This window comes from Silene latifolia, chromosome 3, assembly GCF_048544455.1.
Source record: "Silene latifolia isolate original U9 population chromosome 3, ASM4854445v1, whole genome shotgun sequence".
Taxonomy (NCBI): domain Eukaryota; kingdom Viridiplantae; phylum Streptophyta; class Magnoliopsida; order Caryophyllales; family Caryophyllaceae; genus Silene; species Silene latifolia.
This window is the reverse complement of record NC_133528.1, coordinates 29,256,435-29,264,849: the sequence shown is the minus strand read 5'-3', so window position 1 is coordinate 29,264,849 and position 8,415 is coordinate 29,256,435. Positions and strand designations below refer to the sequence as shown.

The window sequence follows — 8,415 nt, the reverse complement described above, 5'->3', positions numbered from 1 at the left end:
GCCATAAATCTCAGGGTATGTTAGTTCCAGCTATAACCTTGACTCGTACTTCAATGTTACAGTTTCCTCAGCCATAACTAGAGTAACTACCCAAAGTTGTATTAACTTTAGCTATAACACTTGAATCATCATCAATGTTATACTAGCCTTAGCTATAACTTTGGAGAGAACTCTTGGCCGCCTATCATGACGCCACTAGGGTTTATTCGTAAACCCTAATTGCGCTCATGACACCCATAATAAACATGTAAAAAATATACGAGACATAATTAAAACATTAAATCATATACAAACATGCGAAAACATAATTAACATGATATTAAACAATCAAACATGTACTAATCATACAAATCAATCATTAAATCATATTAATTACATCAATTGGCATAAACACAATTAAAAGAAAACACCTAGTTACCTTTTTAGCAATTAATGATGCGAAACAAGAATGAAAACTCCATGAAAGACACGACCATCGAATCCTTGTCTCCAACACGTGTGCACGTCCCAAAAAATGACATTAAAGAAAGGCACAAAGCGAAACCCTTGAAAACGCCATGAAAGGCTATTCTTGTTCTTCACCCATTAAAATAAGAGACCATAAAGGTAGGTCTAAAGGTCCATACAAATAATCCCCATAAAAATATTTGGAGAAGAAATTATTGTAAAGGTAAGAGCAAGGATTGTGAAAATATAATTTGTGTATGAGTTTGGAAGAAGGAAAGATATTCAACAATGGAGTCAAAGGGAGAAAAGAAGAACGAAAGAGAAGAATAGAGGAAAGGCGTGCGGCACTTTCAGCGGGAAACAAAATAGGTTGACCTAGTTGCTTGCTAGGTTAAATTCTATTTATAAGGAGATTAACTAATGGGCTTTGGGTCCATTAGCTCATACAATGGATTATCTGATTATAAATTGGATTGAGCCATATTAAAACGCTTAGAGAACTTATAATAGAAAAGTATTTATTAAATTAAAATAGTAAAATCGTACACGAATATTTTAACCCAATCAAAAGTAGATTAAAACGATAAATAATAAAATAGAGGACGGAAGCTTATAAATATATATTTCCAAAATACATTAATAAACTTCCAAATAATTAATTTAATAAAATACTTTTATAATAAAATATTATTATAAAATACGGGGTGTTACAATCCAACCCCCTAAAAAGAAGTTTCGTCCTCGAAACTTGATATTCAAAGACAAGATCAAAAGAAGGTAAGAATTACAAGTGATCATCAATAAATGTCATCTCGGAATCCTAACCGCTGCGCACTCTGATCCATATCCAAACTCAAACCAAAGAAAAGATCCTAGATCATCAATGTCGTTATCAACTTCACACACTCTAAAATCCCAAAAGTTACATCAAACTCAAACCATCTAAGTCCATAAAGATCATTAAGCCAACTTTTAATTCTCATATTTCAAACACTCATCCAACTACCTTTAACCATCATTCAAAAACATATATGCCCTCTCAAAGTTGTGAACTCATTACTATTACCCAAAATCCACATAACCTTTAACAAATACTCCAACTTTAGTTTACCATTCTCCACAAGATCTGGCATTAGTCAAAATCCCAAACAGATAACCTCAAAATATAGAGTATCTTTCGAATCACAAAACTCTTTCACTCACGATGGCCATTAAAATCACTCCTACTCTAATATCCTCAAAGCGAGTAGTGCTTACTATCATTCACAACTCTTAAGCTCAAAATACTTTAATAAAACTCGATGGTTCTCAATATACATTAGTATCCAAAGTCATCGATCTCAAACCTCCAACTCTGACTAAACTGTCAAAATACTATCCAATCTCAATCTCATGATCAAAATCATCAGTTGCACTCGCAAGACTCAATCATTTTCTTTGAACACTTATGATCACAACATTCCTAAGCACCCAAGGAACCATACACTTTTTTGTTAAGCTAGTATCTATTGTACCACAACACACTTGCCATTGATAAAACATTTCCACCAAAGCATAATAATATCACCATACAACTCTCATCACCTGTGCTCATAAAATCACCAAACTTGTAACCTCAATTTCTAATCTCGCTTATTATCCATGAACATTATCTTTACATCCCAAATCCACCATAAGACTGTATGAATCTATGTCCTTCAATTAAACACTCATACACTTTAAATGAAACATCTTTAACCTCAGATACAACAAACAAACATCTATGTATCCTCAATGTAAAAACACCCTCAAACTTTCCTAGCTCAGTATAAGACCTTTAATACTCCTTCTCCAAAACTCTATATGTTATCCCAATTCACACTCGCAAACAACTATGTTACTAAGTTCTCAACCTCAAAGATCCAAACATCAAACTCAAGGTTTCTAACATTGCTCGCCAAGGATCCAAGTTTTGACTACGAGATGATCACAAGTAGCTCTAAAGAGAGTTCAAACACTTTCAAGTTATCATGAAAGAATGAATAACTTGCAACCCAAAACAAACCATTTTCGTATAATAACACAAGGTAAAAGAACACATTCTTTTCGGAAGTAAAAGCTTAGAGAGAAATCAATGTGAAAAGGATAATTATAAAAGTTCAAAGGAGAAAGAACTGGGGCTGAAATAAAGAACAAATAGAGAGCAACGATAGATGAAACCGATAGAGGACAAGGATAAAAGAAACCTTTGGTCTGAAGGCTCAAATAGGAGAGGTATGGTTAACACGTGCAAGGATGACAAGAATAGACGACTCAAAAACAGTTTTATCTACTCAAAGACGATACCTTAATATAAAATAAACAAAGCACGATAACCAGGGTCTTACAAATATCGTACAATCATCACTTAAGGTAACAACATCTCGTGACATCCTTTCATCATATCTCCATAATACCTCGGACCAACAAACTCTATATTCGCCCCTTTAAAATCTCTACATTCCTCAGATTATCAACTCTCAAGATCATAAACTCTCACGACCATCAACACTCAAGTCCTTCCACTCTCAAGAACTCCACCTAATCACACTTTAAGAATCTATCCAAAGCAATCTCTATATCCTCAAAAGATGCACACCACGATACATTATAAACATCGTCAACCTGGTCTTTTACTAAGTCAATGCTAGAACACTTTAACATTAACATCTCACAAGTTCATAAGTTACAGTTCACCTCTTTCACTCAATCCTTTAAAAGATATAGTCAATAAATAACTCATCAATGATTAAGTCATCAAAACTTTCATAACTCACTAATAGTCATTAACGATTCTTACTCCTCAAATATGGTATTCCAATTAAAGACGAGCATAGTCTCCAAAATTCCCCACGTGCTCAATCATAACTCCACGATAGCTCTCAATTCATTTTCATTACTCTACTCTCGATCCATAAATAACTCGCATAACCCTTCCCTTAACACAAGACAAAGTTCAATAATTCTCACTGTTAAGAACATAATTCTCAACATTCCCAAAGAAAACCATAAGAGGGATATACTCATCATACCTCTCACATCTAGTGAAACTACGAAACCACAATCATACATCTTATGCCACAAATCATCACCCTCTATCATCAATAAGGATTTCCTCAAGCACATAAAAGAACATAACGCCTATAAACCCAAAGGAAACATCGTCATAACAACTTCTATTCCCAAAGTAAACTTCATCTCAATAACCTCTAATCCCAAGTAAACTCCTTCGTTACCAAACTCATAATAATAAACACTCTTTCCATTCACACTCCAACATCCCAACCTGCCAACAATCCTAACTTGTTTCCCTCAAGAAACCACAAAGGGATCAACCTCGAAATCACCTCAAATAAGGACGACACCACCAAGTTATCCAAAAGGATGAAAGTACGATAAGAGTAAAGCCCGCGTTACCAAGAATTAAAGGTTTTGACGACATATAACCCAAAATTGCATGACATATGTAACCCGTAACATACAAAGGACATTTTAAAAATTAACTGTCTTTAAAATCAACAAAGCATGCCCGAAAAAGTCATACATGAACAACACTTTTTATACAATTAATGATGAAATAAAACATCAAGTCATAAATAACACAATACATAAACTATACATTTAATACAATTAATAACGATAAACATTAAGACATAAACAAACAAATACATGAATAAAACATGTAATACAATTAAATAATGATGTGAAACATTAAGACATAAATAAGCAAGTGCATAAAAAAACACATGTAACATAATTATTAACGATACGAACGAAACATTAAGGTATAAATAAACATGTGCATAAACAACACATGTAACACAATTAATAATTATACGAAACATTAACGCATAAACAAACAAGTCCTTAATTGTTTCTACCCCATTTACTCTCACTCATTTACTAAGTCAATTTATTTTAGTCATAAACTACGCGAGAGTTGGGAGCATGTTCGCTCTGATACCAACTGTAACAACCCGGATTATAAAACAAAGGAAAAACGTAATATAAAGTAAATATCAGAGTACGATACTGATAAAAGGGTCAAGGTGGCGGAAACATCTAACCAATCCGGTTCGCTACTAAACCAAAACAACTAATACATTATTCAAAGGTTCTCATAACATGGAAACAAACTCCTAATTTATTATTCATCTCGCCGCACAGCACTTCCCCAGCAAGATAAGATCCAAACAGCAAACATCTGAACAACCTGAGAATGGGGGTCGACAATCAGTCGGGAGTAATTAGATGCTCTCCCAGTTATGTTTACAACAATTGAATATAATCAACAATCATTAATAAATGAAATGTAAAACCAGTAAACACGCAAGATCATCTATACTCATGAAAGACCCAACAAAGCTTACCATGACTTATCAATCTTAGACGGAATCACGCAAACCTAAACCATATGCAAGAACCAGACCATGTACCCTAATAACCATTGTAGGACATGACCCGTAACAACTTAAGGCACAATGCTAGCATCAAAGCATAGCGAATACGGTAACACACAATCCACAGCAACTGAAGGCACAAAGCTAGCAACAAAGCATAGCGAAAAGAGCGAACGCCCGTTAGAGCGTATCACCACTGCCTCTAACTTGTCAGAGCGTATAACCACTGCCTCTGACTGATGGAGCGTATCACCACTGCCTCCACGGTACTATGTATAGCGTATCACCACTGCCTATATGCCTAAGACCTGGCCAGACCTCTCGATGCAATAACTGTACACCGAACGACACTCGGGACCCAGAACGTATAATTGACGAATCTGTCCACCCCCGAACATAGACCAAAATAAATGCCGCATCAACAGGTGGCGTTAGTTCATTCCGGTTGTATATAACTGATACTACCGTCATCTATTCAAACCAGCCAACAAACAAATGCACAGTATAACTGACTGTACTAACATGCGTGAACAGCATCACGACTCAACTCATAGGATAGTATAACTGACCATCCTACTTATCATATGAACAAGAGTAACCAAATACATATGCAACACAAGGACATAACACGTTAAACACAATACAGCATATGAAACAAGTATAAGCAACCAAATGCTATAGTAACTTCAGCTATAACTTTAACATTAACCATGCAATGTTATAGTAACCTTAACCATAACATAAACTCTAGATGCGAGGTTATAGTAACCTCTACTATAACTTCAACACATATAACTTGAAGTTATACTTACCTCAACTATAACCTTGACACGAAACTCAAAGTTATACTAGTCCCAACCATAACCTTGAGCCATAAATCTCAGGGTATGTTAGTTCCAGCTATAACCTTGACTCGTACTTCAATGTTACAGTTGCCTCAGCCATAACTAGAGTAACTACCCAAAGTTGTATTAACTTTAGCTATAACACTTGAATCATCATCAATGTTATACTAGCCTTAGCTATAACTTTGGAGAGAACTCTTGGCCGCCTATCATGCCGCCACTAGGGTTTATTCGTAAACCCTAATTGCGCTCATGACACTCATAATAAACCTGTAAACAATATACGAGACATAATTAAAACATTAAATCATATACAAACATGCGAAAACATAATTAACATGATAATAAACAATCAAACATGTACTAATCATACAAATCAATCATTAAATCATATTAATTACATCAATTGGCATAAACACAATTAAAAGAAAACACCTAGTTACCTTTTTAGCAATTAATGATGCGAAACAAGAATGAAAACTCCATGAAAGACACGACCATCAAATCCTTGTCTCCAACACGTGTGCACGTCCCAAAAATTGACTTTAAAGAAAGGCACAAAGCGAAACCCTTGAAAACGCCATGAAAGGCTATTCTTGTTCTTCACCCATTAAAATAAGAGACCATAAAGGTAGGTCTAAAGGTCCATACAAATAATCCCCATAAAAATATTTGGAGATGAAATTATTGTAAAGGTAAGAGCAAGGATTGTGAAAATATAATTTGTGTATGAGTTTGGAAGAAGGAAAGATATTCAACAATGGAGTCAAAGGGAGAAAAGAAGAACGAAAGAGAAGAATAGAGGAAAGGCGTGCGGCACTTTCAGCGGGAAACAAAATAGGTTGACCGAGTTGCTTGTTAGGTTAAATTCTATTTATAAGGAGATTAACTAATGGGCTTTGGGTCCATTAGCTCATACAATGGATTATCTGATTATAAATTGGATTGAGCCATATTAAAACGCTTAGAGAACTTATAATAGAAAAGTATTTATTAAATTAAAATAGTAAAATCGTACACGAATATTTTAACCCAATCAAAAGTAGATTAAAACGATAAATAATAAAATATAGGACGGAAGCTTATAAATATATATTTCCAAAATACATTAATAAACTTCCAAATAATTAATTTAATAAAATACTTTTATAATAAAATATTATTATAAAATACGGGGTGTTACAAAAAGTTAAGTTAGTGGTATTTTAGGATAGAAAGTGGACCGAAAGGACCTTTCAACATCTGTCTTACATTAATTCATCTGAGTCATTTACAGCTGAGTCACTGGACTACCGTAGTGAACCGAAATCCTGACATGTCCCTCTCTATCTGATAGTTTAATCTTATTTCTCTGCCTTTATTGCTCTTGCCCTTTATTTCTCTTTCCTTTAAAACTCGTAGTTTAGATAACAATTCAAACAACCCCCCCCCCCCCATTTCTGACCAAATAGACGGACTACTACAGATATCTTGCCTCCCTGTGGAGATCGACCTGACTTCCCTAGCTATATAGTTAGTTTAGTTAGTTTATTTTTGACAGGTACACGACAGACGTGTCAAATTTTGGCGCCGTTGCCGGGGAGGCAATTGCCCTATTTGTTTTCGTTCCGTTTATTTTATCCGTCTCAGGGAATTTTTATTTCTTGAGGCAGTTCTTATTCATTTTCCTTCAGTGTTGTTTATGCCCATGTCAGACAGGTTTGAATTAGTTTCACCGATTCGAGCCGAGAGACTATTCAGGCATAGACTCCGTCTGCAGAGAAAATCACGAAAGGAAGACTTGAGTACTTTCGAGCCAGAGCTACATCACTCTCTTTTCGAAGACAGTCCGGTTTCTACTGTAAAGATGCCTAAGCTTTCTAGTCATTCAGTGCCTAAAGCATCCTCTATTCCGAAAGGTTTCAATCTCCAGACTGAGGATGGGAATACATTCGACATCCGCCTTTCTTATATCAATCTGGTGGGGAGAAATATTTATAGAGGTGTGGCAGGTGAAGACCCGAGGAAGCATATGGAGACTTTTACTGATTACTGTTCTACTATCCCCGCCACTAAGGGGGTAACTCAAGACAAGATTAAGGAAGTTTTATTTCCTTTCTCTTTAGCTGATTCAGCTAGGGAGTGGCTGACTGACTTGGACCGCACAGCTGCTGGGGTTACAGATTGGGAGTCTCTTGCTCTTGCATTTTACAAGAGATATTTCGCTCCACAACGCACCAACCTGCTGAGGGCCAAGATTACCAGTTTCAGACAGGCTCCCGATGAAAGTTTCTATGAAGCATGGTCACGATTCAAGAAGTTGGTGAGGTCTATTCCTCACCATGGTTTTGACCCATGGTTTCTAGCTAATCAGTTCTACAATGGGCTGTATGACGACCACAGAGCCATACTTGATGCGGCATCTAGTGGGAGATTCCAGGAGAATACCGATGATGATAAGGGATGGTCCCTTATTGAAGAGATGGCGAATCACAGTGCTAAGTATGGAAACCCGAGGGATGGGATTAGAAAAGTTCATGCAGTTGATAAGCAGGTTTTGGCTCAGCTGGAGACCATGAATGCTAGATTTGACAAGTTGGAGCTACAAGCTGCTGGGGAGCCTCAGATGGTCCATGTTCTTACTAGAGGAGAGACCGTCACATGTGAGAGATGTTGGAGTAATGATGGCCACACTGCTGTTGGCTGTCTTGTAGAGAAGGAACAAG

General features: G+C 36.0%; 1 non-coding gene across 1 annotated transcript; it reads right to left on the bottom strand.

Annotated features, from left to right (window-relative positions):
* Positions 1–7,931: 7,931 nt before the first annotated feature.
* On the bottom strand, positions 7,932–8,038 carry LOC141650202 (small nucleolar RNA R71). Its single transcript, XR_012546250.1, has one exon. It is a non-coding gene; the product is annotated as a small nucleolar RNA R71 (small nucleolar RNA).
* Positions 8,039–8,415: the final 377 nt, after the last annotated feature.